This window comes from Salvia splendens, chromosome 7 (assembly GCF_004379255.2).
Source record: "Salvia splendens isolate huo1 chromosome 7, SspV2, whole genome shotgun sequence".
Lineage (NCBI taxonomy): Eukaryota > Viridiplantae > Streptophyta > Magnoliopsida > Lamiales > Lamiaceae > Salvia > Salvia splendens.
The window spans coordinates 18,941,879-18,965,107 of NC_056038.1; the positions used below are offsets into that span (position 1 = coordinate 18,941,879).

The 23,229-nt window shown below is 41.9% G+C and overlaps 1 long non-coding RNA gene across 1 annotated transcript; it reads right to left on the minus strand.

The window, feature by feature from the left end:
* Window positions 1-935: 935 nt before the first annotated feature.
* On the minus strand, window positions 936-2,714 carry LOC121741219. The gene is made up of 3 exons (XR_006037809.1): window positions 2,562-2,714; window positions 1,705-1,780; window positions 936-1,197 (listed from the first exon to the last, which is right to left on the minus strand). It is a non-coding gene; the product is annotated as an uncharacterized LOC121741219 (long non-coding RNA).
* Between the last annotated feature and the right edge of the window lie 20,515 nt (window positions 2,715-23,229).

Here is a 23,229-nt window from a genome sequence, read left to right on the forward strand (position 1 = left end):
ATTATTCATGGAATAATTAAATTCCAACTGGCCAGTTTCCGAATAATAAAACCTTGTTCAAGCTCCTCTTGAGTACATTATCAAACGAGACTCACCTCGCGCATGATTCAACATAATAGCAATCCTAGCACCGCTAGATATTAATCATCAGTACCCAATATATCAGGATTATTGGGTTGCGAAAAACCCGCATCATTTGATAAGTCAAAGTAGTGCATAACTAATACCGTATGCTCAATGCTAACGTATGTAGATTAAAGTGGTCTGAAAGTTGCCTTTTTCTCAGTTCACGGGATGTAATGAAAATGAAAATTAACGTAGACTGTTCAATAGGATATCGATCGACTGATCCAGCAGACACGCTTCAACCTAACAGATAACGACTCATAGACTGATCAAGCGGCAACAGTCTAACTGATCAAGACGACTCCTAAAAGTCTATCTATGTGTTGTTTGTTGTGCAATCCTTGAACGAGGAACCTTCAAAGCCTTAACACACAATACTATTAATTAGTAAAGGGAAGTAAGGGTTGAATCCCACATAGATGAAGGTGTTTCAACATGTGTTGCGGACATTTCGGGATGGCTGCTGCCAAGCAAACTAAGTGGGTTAAAATTTATCCTACTTGACGGAGCTGAATAAAAAAAAGCTAATCTAACTGAATAACTAGACTAACTATGTGGACTCATGACGGAACTGCTACTACTCCTAATTGATCAACTGGACTCGACAAAAGCGGAAGGTACACTACAAAACAGAAAAGTAACGAGGAACACTTCCGATTTAATGCGCTGGCAAATAAAGCTGAAAAGAAATGCTACAAACGCTAAAGGTGTTACGGGCGCCCTTACTAAGGATAGTGAAGATGGGGAAATCGTGACTAGGGGAGGATCTAAGAAGGGGGGAAGAAATGGGGAAAACAATAAAAGACAACATTTAACTCGAAACTTAACTAAACTTCAAAAGGAATATCTCATACTATTAAATAGTCAAACAGCGGAATTAATATCTCAAAGTAGTTAATGTCATAGAAGCAGTCTAGGGTAAAGCGGAAGACTTTAGATAAACAAATCAAAACAAGACAGCGGAATAAAGGTATCTAGAGAGTCATGGGATAACGCCCATGTATGACGACACGACGCATCTGGAAATTTTTAAGGCTCGACTCAACATCCACCACAACATCACCACTCAACCTGCACATAGGGAAAACACATGCAGGGCTGAGTACTTAATATACTCAGTGGACTTATGCCGAAAACAATTGATAATAGTTATGTCATCCATACCACAGTGAACTCGAGTTTTAACTTGAGAAAAATAATCGAGAACACACAAAACAATATCATAGACTGGCCAGTCAAAGCAATCTCCTCCTTTTCTGAACAACCAATCAACCACAACCTCTTACCATAGTGCGACGAAAGTGTGGCCACACTATTCGCCCACGAGACCGACCGACTAGCAAGGACGGCTCACGATCCCACCTGTGTACACTAGCCTGATAGGGTTTGCGGCCCTACTCAGACCCGAATTCATTTAACATAGCCCTATAGCCTAACGGAGCGAACTCACAAACTAGGCATCAGGCAACAATCTCATCATCAAACAAACATGGCATGACATAACAATTTAAACCACCCTTATTACACCATAATCATACCTTTGAAAGCGTAAAAAAGTTTCAGTAAAAGAAAGCCCACCTCTCTTGCCTATAATTCACAGTTCACAACTTTATCACGACTCTTGCTTCTTCGTACTCACGTACGCACCATAACCCTTGCCAACACCATAAGTACATAACACAATCAGTTTTCCACCAACACAATAATCATGCATGCCCTATCGTTCCTTTCATCGTTTTCTTACATTGCCCATCATAATCGTTCACAATCATACGAAAAACTATCACTTTAACATACGTCAATGTGCAACACATAACCACTTCATAGGATCAGATCCTTACTCATACATGTATCATGCACTTCATTCAAAACTTGTCAACAAGGACTATTAAGGCAAAACATGAATCTGGCAGAACAACGCAGTCCCTTTGTAAAAATCATTAAAATTTCATCCGATATCATTTGAAGCTAAAATTCGGTCCCCACACAGTAGACATATAAGGGTTTATCCAGTTAAAATTTCGCACCAAAATCATATCTTTTGAGCGGTCAAACCAAAGTCGAAACTCACTGAACTGTTACATAGCAAAACACAATTCTAGCAGGACTGCGCAGTTCAATTGTAAAATTCGTTAAAAATTCATCCGTTATCGATTGAAGCTGAAATTTGGACACAACACAGAAGACATCTAAAAGTTCACCCGGTTAAAAATTCGTGTCAAAATAAGATTGTTTGGTTGGTCTAACAGACGTCGGAACCTACTGCCCGCACACAACAATTTTCATACACAACACACACAAACACAATCTTATACAAAACTTCCTTCCCAATCATTAAATTCTTAGATTTACCATTCTCCACTCAACTATATGCATGAGGGTTCAAAATATTATGGATTAAACGGTGAGAATGAAAAAGATGGATCAAAATATACCTTTCCCTTGAAAAACAATCGGTAGAAGTGACTAGTGGTTTGATTTTTCAATGGATCTTTGAGTTTCCAACTCCAAATCAAAGCAAGAATGAAGAATTTGTGAAGAATTGGTTTGGAGCACTTGAAAGGGAGAGGGAGAGGGAGAGAGTTGAGGGAGGCGTGTGATTGTGGGGGAAAGAATAAGGGTTAGGGTTTTCTATATATATTCAAGGATTATTCCCACACTTAAGTAAAACAATTAAAAATTGTGGAAGAATTATAGAGAAAAAGGGAGTAGGCGTGTAGTTTGAGAGAGAATGGGGTTGTGGGATTTTTTTGACTAATTAAATAGAGATATGGTTCAAATCAAATTTATTTGGAGAGAAAGAATCCTACAAAATAGGAACAAAGTATTAACCCCTTTAAAAAAATATGGATGGATCGAAAATGGTTATTATTTCCACAAGGAAATAATTTAAATCCTAATTTAAATAGGATAAGGAAAGATTTGGCAAGATATGATAAGATTTAATTGGATTTTAATTCAAGGAAGGAATAAAACAAGATACCAATTAAATCTACAAAATAATTCTTTCTCCTAATTAATAAGAGGATTCGAAAATTCTCAAGGAGTGGACAAGGGGTCGAAAATCATGTAGAATAGCATAGAGATAATTTGGTTTGGATTTAATTTGGATAAATATCCCAAAATAATTAATTAAATCCAAGATAAATAATATCATTTCCAATAATTTGGAGTGGCCGAAAAATTCCAATAAAGTGGGTGGAATAATTATGCATGATCCCACTTAATTTAATTCACACATTGGAAATTAAATCACATTATCTCACATAACTCACAATAACCAATTTCGCATAATTAACTCAATCACATAGAAATTAAATTTCATAATTGAATTTCCCAATCAACATCCTCATAAAAAAAATCACAAATTTTCGGGGTGCTACAAAAGGTGACAAAGACCTGCTCTCCTAACTAACTACATACGTCTTCTTCCCCAAACAAACAAGCTAAACTAACAGATCATCCATGGCAGATCGAAAACAGGGCATGTAGCTCAAAACGGGAAAACAACAAATGGACACTAGATCCATCCAATTCAACCAAGAAAACAACAAATCAAATAGTAACTATTCTATTTCCATGTTGGCGAGGTTTTTATAAACGACAAGCACGAATTCGGACCAAGTTATATGGAAAGATAACTGAACTTGTTGGATCAATTAGCAAATGTAGTTGCCACTTGATCAAGTCGATCTCGCTTTCGCTCGTTTACCCACCAAAGTAATTTATAACTCCCAATTTTGCACTACTTTAACAGTAAAGCGGCAAGTTCGGGGTCGATCCCACAGAGAAGTTGGTGTATCAAGTGTGCGAATAGTGAACAGGGGGTTGACTGCTGCCACGCTTTAACTTGGTAGTTTTTAACTACTGATTTGACTCTAGACAGAATTAAACTAGCTAATTTGAATAAGGTAAATTTAACTACTGGATCAAGTGCATCATAACGAAACTTAAACTAAAGCAGTAAATGCGAGGATGAAAATGAAAACAACTTCGATTAAACTAGAACAGTACAGCGTGAATTTTAAACTAAGCTAACACTCTGGAAATTACGAAAGCAAGTAAAACCGAGAAGAGCCTCGGCGGGAAACTTAAGACTACGCCGACAGATAACAAGTATTCTGCAGCGCTTCTTCAATCGCCCTTTCTAACTAAACATTACTTTATCTAAGCTAAGCTAAGCTATTCTAGAGAACTGAACTAAGCTAGAGAACTAAGCTAAACTAGGCGGAAAGTATAGGATCATATCTCTTTCATGTGGTGGCACATTCTCTCTTTATAGGCTCGGCACGACCTCTAGCTGGATAACGATCTTGGCAGGGAATATTCGCTCGTGCTGAGAGTGAGCAACTCATTGATTGCTACGTGCTCTTCTTCTAGAACGACGACGCTTTTCAGTAAAAAATTCGTGACTCAGCTCCATCCTTGCGTCTCATATATCAGCACGTGTCCCCTTATATAATGTTGTCCTTGATAACAGAATATTGCGCACCATCCAGCTCATAGCCTCACGTGTCCTTCTTCTAACATCCAGTGGTCCCCTCCTTAACTGCTTGATTACCCCCCTTGATCAACTTCTCCCGAAATCTAGCCTTTTTCGCCTATTGTACTCGCTTTATCAGTTTGGTCTTGTTTCTTTGGTCAAGCGGCATTCCTGCACATTTAACACTTGCTTTGCGCGATAAACCGATCAAGTAGAGTACATTTTACCCTTAAACCGATGCATGAAATGAGCCTTATCAAACTGCTCACACTTAAAACATACTTGTCCTCAAGTATAAAGAAAAAGAAAAGAAAAAGATAAGGCAAATTTCAGGCATGGTTTACTTATTTCAAGAAAGTAAAAGAAAACGAAAAAGGAAAAACAAGACTCGAAACAAAAACACATATTCACATGTATGCATTAGACCAAATAAATTTCCAACAATCATACCCGAGGTCGAGGTCAATCCATTCACCAGCAGTTTATGTTTCTTCTCTTTTGCGTTTGCTTGATCAAGGTGTCAGTTTGTCAAGATTGCTCAATTTAAACCACTGTTGGATTCACTCAGTCACTCATTTCTCACCAGAGATGTTAGGACTGTTCACTCGGTATTGCCACAATTTTTAATACCTCGAATCGGATTGCACAAGATAGTTCCTTAAAGTCTTTGTTTCGGGTTTAATGGGGCTTAAGGGTAGTGGTGTATCAAGGTAGGGTCCTAGAGGTTCTAAGTTTTAATGATAAAATGAGAAACACATGAGTCAAGAGCCCAAAGAATTGAACTATTTATTTCACCACTAGATATCTTACGTGGTCAAGTGGCGACTTCTAGCCTTGAATTTTTGGCTTAATTTTTTAACTTTCGACTTGCTGGGTCAGGGTACAAATTTTTTCCTAGTTATCTAACTTGATCAACCCGGCTACCCTTTATTTCAACTATTTATTGATATCCTCCTTTTCCTTTGAAATTGACTCATCTTTCTGACCCCTTTTCCTCACGTGTTTTTAAAAAGTATATGGATGTAGGTCTTGGTTATCAAAGAAAGGGTAAAAGTGTATGGGCTCAACTTGGCTAACTAAGGGGTGCCTTGCTTGACGAGGCGGGTTCGTGAAACGAAGAAAGAGAAACGGCTCAAATGTCTAGGTCCTGGTGCCTTTAGTCCTTACTACTTGTGCAATTTTCATCTCAATATTAAAAGTCAACCTCTCGTAAAATTTTTTCTTTTGTAAAAATAGTAGAAAGTGTTCTACTTGGCTTATAACTCACATATAGAGAGGCTTCACAGTAAGTTAAAATTTGAGCATTTCCATCATACTTACGTCGTTCAAACTGATCAAGTTTTTGCAATCAAGTTTCTACATGTAAGCATACTGAGTCTTTTATCTAACTCTTCCCAAAGTAATCAAGTCTTCCATTTATCCAATTTCATGCATATTATCTTTTTATTACTAACTGATATTTTGTATTTTCAAAACTTTTGACATGTATGATTTTTATTTTCTGGAACTAATCCTCCCTCCTCCCACTGCATATGAACTCGTCCTCAAGGGACTGGATGCAGTGGAAAAAGGGTTAGGCACAGGCAGCGGCATAACAACAAACAAGAGAAACTTCTCACACTTAGATCGGACACTGGGCTAAGTGTGAGAAGTGCCAACAATCAATCATGCCAACAAAAAAAGAAACAAAAACTAAAACGGGTATAGGCAAACAACAAGGAAAGCAAAACAGGCATGCATACTTCTCACACTTAGACCCAACACAGGTCTAAGTGTGATGTGGAGTGGAGTATCAGTTATACATACCATAAACAAATTAAAAAGTTTTGAGATTAACAAAAAAAAGTTGAGATTGGGGGGGTTGTACTTAGGATTTCCTCGGGGGTTGACTTGGAGATGCGGAGGGTGGCATGGAGGATGATGGACGCCGGGTTGGAGGTGAGCTTGTAGAGGGAGGTGGTGGTCGCATAGCAAGGGTCAGTTGGCGGATAGCCTCCAGAATCCTAGCTTGAGCAACCAGCTAGGCGTGTGAGTTCTCCACCAGCTGTGTAAGCATCTGCTCCATGCAGAGCCTCCATTCGTTGTTTGTTTGCGCAGCCTCCTCTGGGTCTGTCACTCGCATCATTTCCAACCTTTGTCTCTACGGCCTTGCTGGGCTCGCCTGGCGATCAGGCGACCTCCTCCTTTTCTCGCGCTTGGCCTCCTGCAGTTCTTCCTGCCTGGTCTCCTGCTGCTCTATCTGCCTCTCCTTCCGAGTCTTTGAGTTGAAGCGAAGTCGCCCGTCGCGCAGCCGTTCAAGTACCTGAATTCTTACAAAGAAATCAATCTTAAACAATTCTGGCTTTGGGCAGCGACTTGGAAGCTCCACACCCTCCTGGAATTCTAGGGTCCAATTTCGCCTTAGTTAGGCTCCGAGAAGGTGGCAGATGTTGAGGTGGCGGGCAGGGAGATTGGCAATCTGACTTATCGAGTGAGCAATCCCGTAACCCTGGTCCACCCTCCTTTGCTCCTTCATGCTCCACATAAAGTAGAGCTCGGCCAGAGTAATGATCGCCAATGTATTGACTTGGGCAACGTGGAGGGCCGGATCAGCAATATGGTCCCTTCTGGACTCAGAAGCTTTAAACTCGGGGGCACGTCCGTTGCACAAGGCCTGCCAGACTGCCTGCTGATCAAAATCCGGCCTCCTCTGAGGAAGGCCAATGTCCCACCCGAACCATTCTTCACTAGCGACCTGGGCCTCTGTATATAGTCCCATCCTTACAGAAAACTCATTCAGGCTCATCTCCTGCTAACGCCCGAACACCCAGAAGGAGACACTCCTGGCCTCCATGTTTGTACTCCCGGTAAACCGGAAGGACGTGAAAAATTCCTTAGCCAGGTTATTTGGCACGAAGGTCTCCTCAATCTCTAGCAGCCAGTCAAAATGTACTGGGTAAACTTCTCCTCAACCCGGATAGTCACCAGGGCTGGATGGTGGAGTTTCTTGCCGGCCTTCAGCCGTTTTGTGGGCTTCTCCCTCTGGTGGATCTCCTCGTTCCACTTGGGGTTGTCAAATATCAGCATCTGATTTAGGAGATCTGTGGTCAATACCACAGTTTGTTTGGAATAGTTGGCGGCGGGGGGTGGTGAGGCCTTCCTTGTTGCCTGCGGGATGTCCGGGCCCACCGGATCTCTCTCCCCTCTGTATCACTGCCCTCCTCTCCTTCTTGTGGAGGGGCAGGTTGGTCTGCATTAGAGATTTCAATGCCTCGACCTCCACCTCCTCTATCAACAGGTTGATCTCCATTCTGGGCGTCCGACGGCGCAACGGCTCCTCCTCCCTATCCGGGACTGATTCATCTTCTGCATGTGTAATGAAGTTCCATTCTGCCTTCCTTTGTTGAAGTATTTCGTTGGGAGGAGGCAAAAGGTCCTCCGTAGAATCATCGTCAATATTTACAACCTAGATCAGTTGTGTCGGTCCTAGGAGAGTAGGGGAGTTGGAGCCTCCGCTACTTGGTGGTGTCGGAGTGTTTGGAGTAGTCGTACCCTCTGCATGCGGTTGTGCCAGCACGGCCTCTGTTTCGGCGATGGAGTGGCGGCCGGCTGCGCCCCTTCTTCATCAGAATCGTCTCTACTATACTGTACTAGTGGAAACTCGGGTGTAGGCGTAGGGGTGTGACGGAGGGTCGGTGGACACACAAAGCTCGTGTTTCAAAGATCCCTCAACCCGTTATACAATAGACTAGTATAGAGAATCAGGGGTCGATCCCACGAAGATGGACACGTAAGAGAGCATCTAAAGACTTTGGTTTAGAAAGCGGCTGCTGCCACGCAAATTGGGTTGAGGTTAACTACTATTAGACCTAGGCACAAAATCAAACACTAGACCTAAGAACTGTAAACATCACGCTGGCAATGAACATCAAAATAACCAACTAACTTCATAGACTGAGCAAACAACTTCCTAATATAACCAAACAGAAAGCGAGTAACAGTGGGGACCATATTCCAGAAATAACAAGTACGGAAAAAAAAACCTGCAACTAACTAACTACAGATTTAACTAACAGCAACATGCATCTCATCGACTGAATCAAATACGAATATGAAGAAAACAGAGCACATACCCAGATTTGAACATAATATAGAAGTTCGGACGTCGGAAACTTGCGACTAGCCGGAAATAAAACAAATCAACATATACTAGATGGAATGAAATGAACACACGAAAACTAGGCATAAATCACGATCACTCTGTTTCAGCTTCAACGGCGGATGCTTAATCGACTCCGGATCCAAGCAATCCGATCCCAACAACAACCAAAATCAACTCCATAATTCCTGATTCAACAAATCTACTCCGATCAACACTAGATTCCAGTGAGTCTACTCAAACTCAGCGACCAACACGAAAATAAAACATCCAATTCAGCAATCACGACTAGCTCATGATAAATGACATCCATAATCAAAATTAACAGCAGCTCAAATATGAAAAATAAGAATATCATAAACAGCGGAAATTCAACAGCAAACAGGGCCGAGCTTTGAACGGCGAAGCTCGGTGAAATTCACGACAGTAAAGTAAAATGAAAGTGATTAAATTTTTTCTTCGCCCTCTGCAAGGACGGTGCTACCCAACTACTAACTAGCAAAATAAACTCGAGAATACTCCACAATTTCCCCGAATGAAACCCAAAAGTATGTAGAAGTTAGTGAGCTAGAGCTACAATCTGGTCATAAGGCCTCCACCGAGAAGGTCCCCTCTGATTGCATGTTTTCTTCTTTATATAGGTGCGGACATAATCTTCTAGAAGCCTTCGTATAAATCTCCATTCTACCCTTCAGCTCCTTGATTTCCTCCGTCTTGTAATTTTTCTTCTAATTGCTCACTTATTCGCCAGTTTCCTTGGACCATGCAATTGTCCTTTTCTTTTCCTGGATCTGACGAAAATCTTCTACACACCTGGCTTAAAACATGTGTTAGACCCCGCAAATACAAGAATTTTACCCTATAACCTATGCATGAAATTAGCCTTATCAAACTGCTCACACTTAAACCATACTTGTCCTCAAGTATAAAGACAAGAAAAAGAAATAAGGCGAATTTCAATGCATGATTATCCTATGACCGATTTTAAAAACCAAAAACTCCTAGACCTAGACATAAAACAGACTCACAGAGAGAAAGAAAAAAAAACGAAGAAAAACACAAAGGCATGAACCAGCTTCAACTTTTAGGCAGCCGTCCCCACAAGCTTAAGGTCAATCCGATTCGTCTACAGTCTCCAAATCCTCCCCTTTTCCTTCTCCTACTTAGTCGGTCTGTCAGTTCGTCAAGATAGCCTATTGACTTCCCACTTGTTGGATTTACTCGATCACTCATTCCTTACCAGGGATGTTAGGATCGAATCTCTCTTAAGTCAAAGTTATACCACTGATGCGTCGGGTTATGAGAGTTTCTGTAACATCCCAAACTTTTGTGACTTCTTTTCATGTAATTGGAATTTTGGGGAATTCTGAAACGTTTGTTTCTATGTGATTAAGTGCTTTGTGTGAAAAAAAATTGACGTGGTTATTATGGAATGACGAGCTTGAGATTTATGTTATTCCAATGTGGGGAAATAATTGATAGGATCATGCATTTATTCTTTCTCAAGTCAATTCATTGAAAAATTCGGCCCTCCCAAATTATTGAAATAGTACTTCTTTTTGTGGATTTAATTAATTGTTTTGGGACATTATTCCAAATTAAATCCAAACCAATGTACCTTAAATTACACTACATGAAATTCGAACTCCATCCTTTTATCCTTGGGAGTTTCGAAAATCTCCAATAGGAGATTGAATTATTTTTTTCATTTGATTTAATTGGTGCTTTATTGACTCTCTTCTTTTAAATTAGATCCAATTAAATCATGCCACATATTTTTTTTCTTCACCCAAAATAAATAGAGAATTGGAACATTTCCTTGGCTATTTTAGCCTAATAATTTTCGGCCCCTCCAATAAAATATGGAGGATATTTTATTTGTTCCTACTTTGTGGAACCCCCTTTTATTCAAATAAATTCCCATGTCAAATTAATTGGGGATGTGAATATTTTCCTTCTATTTTTCCTCCATATCACACGCCCCTTTGCATTATTTTTCCTTGTGGGAATTTAATTAATTGTTGCCTATTTTATGGGAGCCTTTTTTCTATAAAGAAATTACTTAATTTAAATCCTATTTTGTTTAATTGGGGATTTAAATAATTTCCTTGTACAACTTCTCCTTAAATTTTCGGCCCCCACCATATTAATTCCTACTTGGAGATTTAATTTTATTTATTTTGTTCCCTTGTTTATGGAATATTCACCTTTAATTCCTAATTTGTGAATATTCTCTCCAAGTAAATATTGCTATATCTCCTTGTAATTAAATTAACAAATTTTGACTTCCCCACCATTCAAACCACACGCCTACTTCTATACCTAATTGTGGGAATTTTATTTTTTTTTATCTCCCACAATTTAATTAATTCATGAGGTGTGGATTATTTTAACCTAGACTATAAATATTAATAACATCAACCCTAGCCCCCATTCCCCAAAAATATCGTCCACTCCTTTCTCCCTCACTCCCACACGGTTTGTCTCCTCCATCACTCTCCCCTCTCCAAAAACCTTCCATTCAAGCTTTGATCTTGCTTCCGTTGAAGTTATCTTCGAGAAACTCCGACGAATCGCTACATTCCACGTTTCTACCGTTTTCGTTTTGTCAAAAGGAAGGTATAATCGCACACTTCTCCTCCTCTTCCGTTTTTGAACCATGTTTTGGGTCCTACATGCATGTAGAGAGTGTAGGTTGATAGATCGCAAGTTTTAACGGGGGAAAAATCGTGTGTCGTAAGAACTTGTTTGATTATTGCATTTGTTGGTTGAAATCATGTGTGTTGGATCGAAATATGTGGTGATGATATGAGTTTGTATGCAAATATGTGTATGAGTAACGTGTAAGCATGATGATGTGTTTTCAAGCATGAAGAATCGGTGTTTTCGTTGTGGAAATTTAAAAACCCTATTTTCGAATTTGAACCAGAATTCTGAGATTCTCGACCAGTGACTTATGATCTGTATTCGACCCATCAAACGAACGAATTTTGCTACGAAATTTTTAATGAGTAAACTTCAAGATGTTTTCTGTGTCTCGTGTGAATTTCAGCCTGTTTTATCAAAAAATGAATATTTAATAAATATTTGAAGTCGACTGCGCAAATCTGCCAGAAACGTGATTTCTCGCCATGAATATTTCGTTTTCTGTTTGACTGACCAAATGAACTCCGATTGATGTAATTCTTGAACTATATGAAAATTTGAAGTGTCATCTGTGTTTTGTTAAATTTTCAGCCTTTTTGGGCATCGTATGAATTTATGGTGAATTTTTCAATTGAACTGCGCAATACTGCCAGAAATTGTATGTTCCGACCAGAGAGTTCAATATGTGATATGACTGACTAAATGACGGGATTTCGATATGAAAATTTTCATAGATAAACTTGAATGTGTCCTCTGTATCGTGACCAAAATTTAGCATGTTTTGAGGTCGGGTGAATTTAAAGTGATTTTTACAAAACGGTCGCGCAATTCTGCCAGTTTTCTGCCTTGATTAAATGACACTTAGTTTCAAGTTTAAAAGTGTTATTTGATGCATGTATGTGCAAGGAACGTGTTTAAATGTTGAAATCACTTGCGATAAGGTGAAAGGTGTTACGTGTGTTTTATACCCTTGTGATGCATGTTGAGTTTTGGGATTGAGGAGAACGATGAGAGAGAAACGATAGGACATGCATAGTGATATGTTGTTGTGTGAGACTGACTTGTGTTGTCGTTGACAAGGGTGTTGTGTTTTCGTGAACTCGAGGATCGAGAGTTGCTAGGTTGGGTTGTGATTTTGCTAAGAGAACGAGGTGGACTTTCTTTTCAAACCTCTTTACTTTTCCGAAAAATATTATGTGGAGATATAAGGGTGGTTTAACTGTTATGTCATGCCATGTTATTTTTGTTATGAGATTGTGTGCCTGGTGCCTAGTTCGTATGAGTTTACTCCGTTAGGCTATATGGCTGTGTTGTGAAATGAATTCGGGTCCGAGTAGGGCCGTAAACCCTATCGGGCTGTGTACACTGGTGGGATCGTGAGCCGTCCTTGCAAGTCGGCCGATCTCGTGGGCGAATAGTGTGGCCACACTTTCGTCGCACTGTGATTGTGATTGTTGGATTGATGTGAAAAGTGGGGAGATAAATTGTCTGGCCAGACTTGAATACTTTTGTGTTTCTCGTGATATTTTCTTACTACATAAAACTCGAGATCACTGGTATGGATGACATAACTATTATTAAAATGTTTTCGGTATGAGCCCATTGAGTACAACAAGTACTCAGCCCTGCATATTATTTTCTTATGTGCAGGTTGAGCGGGATGTTGCGGTGGATTTTGAGCTAGCTTAAGCACTTAGAATGCGTTTGTGTCGTCATACATAGGCGTCGTCCTTGACTCTCCTTAAACCGTATTTTCCGCTGTTATAACTTGAACTATTGACTCAAGACTTAATCTTTCCTTTATGTTTTATGTTTGAACATGTATGGTGGTGATGAGCTTTAAACTAGTGTTTACGTTGTCTTTTGAAAATTTTATTCTTCGAGATTTAAGTTAAGTGTTTGTTCAACTTTAGTTATTAGTTGTTGTATTTCTTAAGTCTAATTTTTCCCATTGTCCTTTTAAAAAGTATTTTACCTTATGTCTTTTCAAAAAAAAATTATAACCTTAAACTCTTTACACTAAGTTGTTTTTCTTTCTTTAAATTAATTAAGTTGTTCTTTTAAATTGTAATCCATGCATGTCGGTCACGATCGCCGCGTTTGTGGTACCCCTTGTATGGGCGGTCGTGACAGTTTCTCCTTTCTACAATCTCCTCCTTTTTTAACTCCTGGGTCAGGTTACTAATGCTTTCTGCCCTTAGGTATTATTTTCTCTTTTATCCCCCTTTTTTATATTTTCCCCTGGACTTCGTCCAACTTATGCCTCCGAATATTATTATTCATTTATTTATGTTTTTTATTCCTCCCCTGGACTTCGTCCAGCTTATACCTCTGAAACCCATTTTTTCTTTTTCTCCTTCATACTCTACTCCCTAAGCATCAAGTGGCAGCCCCCCATTTTTTACAAGTCAGCTCTCAATGTATAGGCTTATAACTCACTCTTAAAGTGGGGCTTCACAACTAGGTTATCTAAGACATCTTATATCATCCTTACTTCATTCAGACCGCATTCAGCTTATTAAGGGAAAAAGGCATCAAAGTTGACATGCATCCTATCTTCAATTGCTCTTACTAAAGGGATCTTGCCTTATTATATCCACTTGCTCATGCGGTGCAAAAAAACACTAGACCTAGAGACTCCTAAACACAAAAACACATACTGCACTGACTTCCTCCCCCTCCCACTTCACTCAAGCTTGTCCCCAAGCTATCCTAGTGAAGGGGGGAAACAGGGAAGTATGAACAACACACAACAGACAAACAAACACAAAACAAAACAAACAACACTCATAAACAACACAAACTTCTCACACTTAGACCGAACATCAGGCTAAGTGGGAGAAATTCTAACAGAACAAAAACCAAAACATGCTTGAAAAGAACACAAACTTCTCACACTTAGACCAAAGATTGGGCTAAGTGGGAGAAGACAATTATAAGCGCAAGCAAATATATACAGAGCATGCCGGAAAAAACACACACAACACAAAACAACAAATAAACACACATAAGAAAGAAAATAAAAGGAAAAACAAAAAACTGAAAGTAAAGTTACTTGGTCAAGGAGAGTTTATTTCGGGGTTTGGCTCCCACGGGAGCCAAACTGTGGTGGAACGTAAGGGCGGGTTACTTTTGCTTTCTTCCTCGCCGGCGACTTCGGCTTATCTATCTCCGTCTCACTTGGTCTAGACACGGTCTTCTTAACTGAAACGGGCTTGGATGCAGATGGGGCCATCAGGGGTTTTGATGATGGTGGGGGATGCTGGGGAGGTGAACTTCCTGGCCCAGGCTGCTTAGGCACAACAGGCAATTTCATTTGTGGCTCGGGAAATTTCTCCTTCAGCTATTTTGTCATCATCATCATCATCAGTGTAGATGACTTTCCCACCAAGACAGTGATGCGCCCCTTGAGGGCCTGCATCTCTTCCCTAATTCCACCTAGCTCTGTCCTCATCTCGATCATCTTTTTCCAGATGTCACTGAGTTCCTTGTGCATCACACCCATTTCTTTGCTAACTTCACCCAATTCCTTGCGCATCACACTCACTGCCTCTTTCATCGCCTCGTACTCGACACTGGCTTTTGACTCAACAACGCCCTGCTCTTGCTTGACCTGGGGCTCCAATCTGCCGACTTCATAGAAACAAACGTCCTTCTCATGCATGTATAACAAACCCTTATTAAAGAAGTAATCAACACTGAAAGCCTCAGGTGGCTCACACATTACGACCTCCGGTGCAGTCTTGGCTATCTTCATTATCACGTTTCGCTGGAGGTATGCACCTAAAAGGTGACATGTATACATATGACGAGAAGGGTTTTCGGCCATCTGATGGTAGGCCTGTGCAAGCCAATAGCCTAGGTGCACTTTGACTCCTTTGGCCATGGAACCATGTGAAGTAAAGATCCGCCGTAGTCAAGGCAGAGTTGGCAGTACCCATAAGATTGTAGCTGATAAAGGTCTGAGCAAAACGAAGTATGTGATTCTCAATGTGAAACCCTTTCGAGTAGTTTGTTTTGAACTGTCCCACCTTCGGATGGGTGATGAACTCCCATGCAGATTGTGGTTTGAAACCAGGAGTGAATTTCGGCGCCCCCACCATTCGATCGTTCCAGATCCCCTCGTCATCCTCCGCTCGAGTGAACAATCCCATTCGGAGAGACCATTCCCGGATACTCATCTCATATTCTTCATTAAACAGGCGGAAAGTGATCACGTCTGTATCCAAATCTGTGGTTTTCTTCAGCCGGAAGGTGGAGAAAAACTCACGTGCCAGAGCAGTCGGTACGTCCGCATTGCTATGCCTTAACAGCCGGCCAAAACCTATGGCCTCAATATATTTCCGAAATTCCTCATCACAAGCTATCTCATTCAACTCCTCAGGAGCATAACGTTTTCCAGACTTTGCAAGCTTACCTGTGCTACACCGTTCCTTGTAAGTCGCCGCCCGCTTGGGATCATCGAACTTCTTCATTGCGTCTAGCAGTCCCTTAGTGATCCAGACTTCTGCAGGCTCAAAATTTAATTCCTCCTCTGGTTCTTCAAACTCGACCTCTTCAGATTCAATGGACTGGGCAGGGTTAACTGGTTCATTCTCGTACGGTACTTTTGCGGATGGAGGAAGTGAGGTTTCATCAGACTTTCCCCCAACGGCCTTCTTCGACTTGTTGACCAAGGAAGTAGCTGTATGTTTACCCTTCCTTTTCCTCTCCGCCGCCTGGCGGCGCTCCTCCTCGTCGCTAGGTCCAGGAGAATCTGCCTTCTCCGTTCCCGTAGCCATTAGATCCAGTACTTCTCTATTAATAGGTTGGGCTGTATCATCAATCTCGTCCAACAGGCTTCGTCTAGCCTGCCTCCTAGTTTCCCGTTTGTCCACCGGTGAAACCGTTTCTTCCGGAACATTAGTTAGATCCACCACTAGATTTTCCTCCCCATCGACGGGTTCCGGTGTTTCTCCAGTAACGAGGCCCACTGCCTCCTCAGATAATTCAGGGGTTGTCCCCTCAATGTAAATAGGGGTTTCCCCATCCACCAACTGTTCCTCCTCTTGGGCTTCACCGCCTGCAATCTTCACAGGGGTTTCCCCCTCATCAGCATTACTGTCAAGAACAGGGGTTTCCCCTTCCAAAGTTTCAACAAGGGTTTCCCCTTCGGTATCTCTCTGATCAGAAACTAGTGCATCACCGCCCTCGAACCTTCCTGGGGTTTCCCCTTCAACTAATTTCTCAGAACTAAGGGTTTCCCCCTCCGAAACACCAACAGAAATAACAGGGGCTTCCCCCTCAACCTTTGCAACAGAGGTCCACCCCCTCAATATCCGTCATCTGTTCCAGCCACTCAGCCAGATCCACCTCTTGGCCCTACTCTTCGCCTACCATGGTGGCTTTTTCCGGTATGCTTGCGGACGGTTCGACTACTGCATGTACAATAAAAGGTTGGGTAGCCGAATCTTATGCAATTGGTAGTGGTAGGGGTGTGGTGGATGTCGACGCGGCAGGTGTGGCTTTCTCCACCATCGTCATGAACAGGGCGAAGGCTTTCATTGCCTCTTCTGGACCGCCAAAATTTTTCATTAACACTGCCATGAACGTCGCCGCGTTGGAATCGACAGATCCGGTGGGGTTCCCTGCATTTGGTGCGTTCTCCATGGTCTGATTCTGAAAATTTCACAAAGATATTGGAAGAAAATTTTCTGGTTAGGGTTAGAAAAAAATGGTGGAATCGCAAGAGAGAAGTTTGGGGTTTTTAGTGAAAGAGAGAATTCAGTTTTAGGAAATAAAGAATAAGGAGGGAAAAGAGATATTTAGGTAGGAATGGAAACGGTTTGCAGGCATGATGTAAGCAACCGTACCCCTTCCCATAAAGTGAATTTTGAATTTCGAAACCTTATCTCTTCCCTCCTAAACTAACATCTCTCTGCCCCAAGTGAACGCTTCCTTCTTGCAATACCACACTTAGGCAAAAACAACAAAAATGAAACGCCATGCTCCTAGGTCAAGGATTCAAAATATGACAAAACAATTTCCCTAAGGATCCTGGTGATTCGAAAATCTTTTTGGAAGATTAGAATTTTTTCTTTGTTTGGAATTTTCATTTTAAAGAAAGCGATTAAACTATTTACATATTCAATTGACTGCTCTTCGAGATCCCCTGGTTCAGTGTATAGGTTGAAAATGCATTTCCATATACCTGACCCAGGAATTCATCGAAAGCACTTACTCATCAGACCGATTAGGCGATAACAGAGAGTGCGCGTAGTGGCACTTCCTCCACTACACACAAGTCAAAATTATCCCTAAAAACTTTTACCCTATGACCATTCACAAGGAAAGGAGTAGAGTTTGAAGTACTACCCTGAATTTCCACAGCTCCGTTTGCTCGAAGCAACAATAGTGCATGGCCCGACCCATTTCGACTATAGCTTCCCGGGCATCAGCTTGAGCCTGGATTGGAAAAGGAGCACTCTCTGCCCTACTTGGAGTTCCTTGACCCGAAGGTTTTTGTCATGCCAGAGCCTTGTCTTTTCTTTGTACCACATTGCAGACTCATATGACTTCAGTCTCAACTCTTCCAACTCTTGAAGTTGCAATTTTCGCTCTTCCTCACAAGACTGGGGTCGCATATTAATTTCCTTGACTGCCCAGTATGCTCTGTGCTCCACTCCTACGGTCAGATGACACATCTTGCCAAAAACCAACCTGTAGGGTGACATTCCAATAGGTGTTTTATATGCTGTCCGGTAGGCCCACAATGCATCTCCTAGTCTCTTACTCCAGTCCTTCCTTGACGGATTCACCTTCTTCTCCAATATCGTCTTTATCTCCCTATTGGAGATCTCAGCCTGTCCATTAGACTGAGGATGATACGAGGTAGAAAGCCTATGGTGGACTCCATATCTCCTCATTAGAGCTTCTATTGTCCTGTTACGGAAGTGCCTCCCTTGGTCAGAAATGAGTGCTCGCGGCACTCTGTATCTGTTGAAGATGTTGGTCCTAAGGAACTTGGCCACCTCTTTGGCTTCACATGAAGTGGTAGCCTTTGCTTCTATCCATTTCGAAATGTAATCTACAGCCACAAGAATATAAGTGTTCCCATATGAAGATGGAAATGGTCCCATGAAATCCATTCCCCATACGTCGAAAATCTCGCAGACAATCACTGGGAATTGCGGTATTTCATCTCTCTTCGAAATTCCTCCCGTCTGTTGGCATCTTTCACAGTTTTGGCAGAATTCGAAGGCATCCTTGTGTAACGTAGGCCAATAGAAGCCACTATCTAACACCTTCATCGCAGTTTTCCTTGGTCCAAAATGACCTCCACAAGCTAGGGCATGACAATGATTCAACACATCCCTCTGTTCCCAATCTGGAATAAACCTCCTTATTACTTGGTCAACTCCCATTCTCCATAAATATGGGTCGTCCCAAAAATAGTATTTGGCTTCGCTTTTCAGTTTCATCTTCTGGGTCCGGGTGATTCTTGAGAACTGGGTACTTCTCCAGTGACCAAATAGTTTGCTAGGTCTGCGAACCAAGGTTCGGCGTTCAGTTGACACTTCCCTTTTTCAGAATCCCCTGGACCTGTTACTGCCATTATCTCTTCCCATCTGATGGCTCTAGCAAAATTTTCCATGTAATAAGATGCTCCTCCGGGAATGCATCAGGTATTGCTTCGTCTGTCTCTCCCTGGAACATCCGACTCAGGTGTTCTGCTACCTTATTCTCCGTTCCTTTCATGTCTCTAACTTCCCAATCAAATTCTTGCAAGAGTAGCACCCAATGGATTAATCTTGGATTGGATTCTTTCTTCGCCAGTAAGTACTTAATAGCTGCGTGATCAGTGAACACTATCACCCTCGACCCCAGTAAGTATGGTCGGAACTTTTCAAAGGAATACACGACCGCCAGCATTCCTTCTCCGTGGTGTCATAGTTTTTCTGAGCTTGATTGAGTGTTTTCGATGCATAAAAAATCACATAGCTTTTCCCATCAACTCTTTGACCTAGCACTGCCCCTACTGCGTAATCACCTGCGTCACACATTATTTCAAACAGTAGACTCCAGTCGGGCGCTCTAATGATAGGAGCAGAGACTAGTTTATCTTTCAATAGCTGAAAAGCTTCCTTGCACTCCTCATTGAAAATGAAATCAACATCATTATGCAACAGATGGGTGAGCGGCTGAGCAATCTTCGCGAAATCCTTTATGAATCTTCTGTAAAACCCTGCATGCCCTAGGAATCCCCTAACTTCTTTCTGATTCATAGGGTAAGGCTATTTCCAAATCACATCGACCTTTGCTGGGTCCACCTGTATGCCCTTTTCTGAGACTACATGCCCCAGGATGATTCCCTTGGGTACCATGAAGTGACATTTTTCAAAATTGAGGAGTAAATTCTTCTCCCGACATCTCCTCAACACTGTATCCAAACTTGCTAAACAGGAATCGAAAGAGTTCCCATATACGGTGAAATCATCCATGAAAATATCGATACAATCCTCCAGCAGATCCGAGAAGATGCTCATCAAGCAGCGTTGAAAAGTGCCTGGCGCATTGCACAGCCCAAACGACATCCTTCTATAAGTATACGTGCTAAAAGGGTAAGTAAATGTAGTCTTCTCTTGATCTTCGGGATCTACATAGATCTGGAAGTATCCACTGTACCCGTCAAGGAAACAAAAATATTGCTTACCTGCCAACCTTTCCAGCATCTGATCAATGAAAGGTAGGGGAAAATGGTCCTTCCTGGTCGCTTCATTCAACTTCCTATAACGATGCACATCCTCCACCCAATAACTAGTCGAGTGGGCACCAATTCGTTCTTGTCATTCTTAACTACCTGTATCCCTGACGTTTTAGGTACCATATGGACCGGACTAACCCATTCACTGTCTGGTATAGAGTAGATGATTCCCAGCGAAAGCAACTTCCTCTCTCATGTTTGGATTTAGCTTGCATTAGGGATCTCTACATGCCTTCGCACCTTCCTCCAGCCTAATGTGGTGCATGCAAAGATCAGGACTGATCCCCACTAGGTCTGAGAGAGTCCATCCTATTGCCTTCTTATTCCTTCTAATTACCTCCAGTAACTCCTTTTCCTGTTCCTTGGTCAAGCTGCTGTTGATGATTACTGGAAATGTCTCATTTGCTTCTAGATAAGCATACTTGAGTTCTGGTGGAAGCGTTTTCAATTCCTTCTTGGGAGTGCTTGTTTCCTAGGGCAAGGGATCATTTTCTTCATCAGTTTTCATTCCCTTCCCAGACCTGGGGGTAGTTTCCATACTTGCCACATGAGCTGATCCTCTTGACCTAGCTGACTCCGGATTCGTGCAGAACTCTGAAATAGCTTCGGCCAGCTCCTCATCTGTCAAATCCCTTGTGTTCATTGCCTCGCACCATCCAGCTACCTCTCTGTCAATAGAGTGACTTAATTTTGAATTAACCACCTGCTCCTGCATCAACTCAGTCTCAAGATATTCCTGGACCAGGGGGTTAATAACATCGATAGCATGCAAATTTTCAACATCTAATGGTTTCTTCATTGCTTCATCGATGCTAAATGTATATTTCTCCCCATTATAATCCAGGCATATTGTCCCATCAAAAACATCAATTATGGTCTTAGCGGTACGGAGAAAAGGTCTTCCTAGGAGAACACCGCTAGACTCAGCAGATTCATTATCACTCATTTGGATAACATGGAAGTCGGCCGGATACAGAAAATCATGCACTTAGATAATAACATTTTCTAAAACTCCTTCTGGACAAATGCACGACTTATCCGCCAATTGGATTACCACCTTTGTATTTACCATCCCTACTCCTACCAGCTTCTTGTAAATGGAAAGCGGTAAAACATTTATCGATGCCCCTAGATCACACATGGCATGCTCAATGTTTACATCACCAATGGAAATAGGTAAGGTGAACATACCTGGATCAGTGCATTTCGAGGGCATCCTTCGCTTCTGAATTACTGCTGATACATTTTCTCCAATCAGAATCTTCCCACTGGGTCTGGTCTTCCCAGCTATGAACTCCTTAATGAACTTACTTAATACCGGCAACTTCAGAGCCTGCAAGAATGGTAAGTTGATCTCCAACCTTCCAAAGATATCCATAAAATCCACCGGTTCATCTCTCTTCTTATTAGCCTCTCCTCGGTGTGGGAACGGTTTCACTTGTTTCGCTGCACTTGTCGAATCTTCAGCTGAAAATTTGCCCAGATCACTCCTTATTACTTCATTTTCTACTTCCGACTCTGGGTCTAGGAGAAATGGTTCAGCCACACTTGGTAAAGGTCTCTCCAAATCACCTTCCTGAAGGTTATCTCTATTCCTAGAACCCCCTGCTTCCAAATTCTCAGACTCAGGAATCAGATCCTTACTCTTATTGCCCTTCACGGAAGGCGTTTCTTCCTCCTTCCGTATCGCTGAACCTTCATAATCTCGCCCAGATCGTAAAGTGATTTGACTGATGTTAGCTCTGTCTGGCTGCCTTACTGAGGCAGGAATCTTCCATTCGTTTCCTCGCATCTCGCTCAAGGATGTAGCGATCTGGGACATTTACTTTGCCAACATATCCATTGCTGCTTTCTGTTCCAATTGAGCATCCTGGAGCTTATGTACTACGTCATTGTTCGATTGCAAGTTATTCTGCATATGCTATTGAGAACTGACGAGGTCATGCACCATTTCATCCAGATTCCTTGGTGTCTTTGAATTAGGCTGGCCAGAACTTGGTCCTGGACCCAGATGTGGACCACTTCCTTGACTCTGGCGAATGTTTCCTTGACCTCCTGAATTATTGTTGTACTAATTTCCCTGCCCTTGGTAAGTGGTTTGGAAATTCCTTTGGTGCGGTGGTACATAGGAGTTCCCTTGATGGTTTTAGTTCCTGTTCCCCCAATTCGAATGATCTCCCTGGTTCCGATTGTTCCAGTTTCCCTGCCCTTCTTGATTCCTTCCAGACCAGTTACCCTGCCTCTCGGGCTGAGGTGCAAACTGGATATTTTGTTGTGGTGCTGGCTGGCTCTGTTCGTTGTCAGACCATCTAAAATTGGGATGGTTTCTCCAGGGTGCGTCTCTCTGTCTTCCTAGGTTCCAACTCCCATCGGGATTCCAACTTCCCATCGCATTAACCTGAGCCTGGTACTCTTCCTCCTGGGGACCGTAACATTGCTAAAGTTGGGTATCTCCTATACCTGGAGGCTTATCTTTCACTTGTGCAGCTGGCGGAGTGGTTTTCTCTATTGCATTCAACAATACTTTCTCGAGCCTATCTATTCTTGCCTCAACTCTCTCGTCATCCTGCTCCCTCAGGGCATTTGCTGATCCTCTCCACATAGCCTCTATCAACTTTCCCAGAATCTCTCTTGCCTCGCTACCCCTCTTCTTCTTAATTTCCCCCGCTCGAGGAGTTCATCAAATCCTTCAACTCGGGGTTTGCTCCTTCATAGAACAAATAATAAATCTCTGCCTCGATCATTCTATGATTCGGGCAGGCGTCCAACAAGCCCTTGAATCGTGACCAATATTGGCACAACGACTCGTTGTAGTCCTGCTTGCACTCCACAATCTCCTTCTTCAGAGCATTTGTCTTGTTGGAGGGGAAAAAGTAATCTAGGAACTCCAATTTAAAATCCCTCCATGTGCGGATAGAATCTGGGGGTAACCTTAATAACCACGTGTTGGCTTTCCCCTTCAAGGCAAAAGGAACCGGGCACAGGCGATAATCCTCCTCCGTTGCATCATTTGGCCTTTTCTGAATGCTACACAATTTGCTGAATTAATTTAAGAACTCATACGGGCACTCATTCCTACGCCCAGAGAATGTT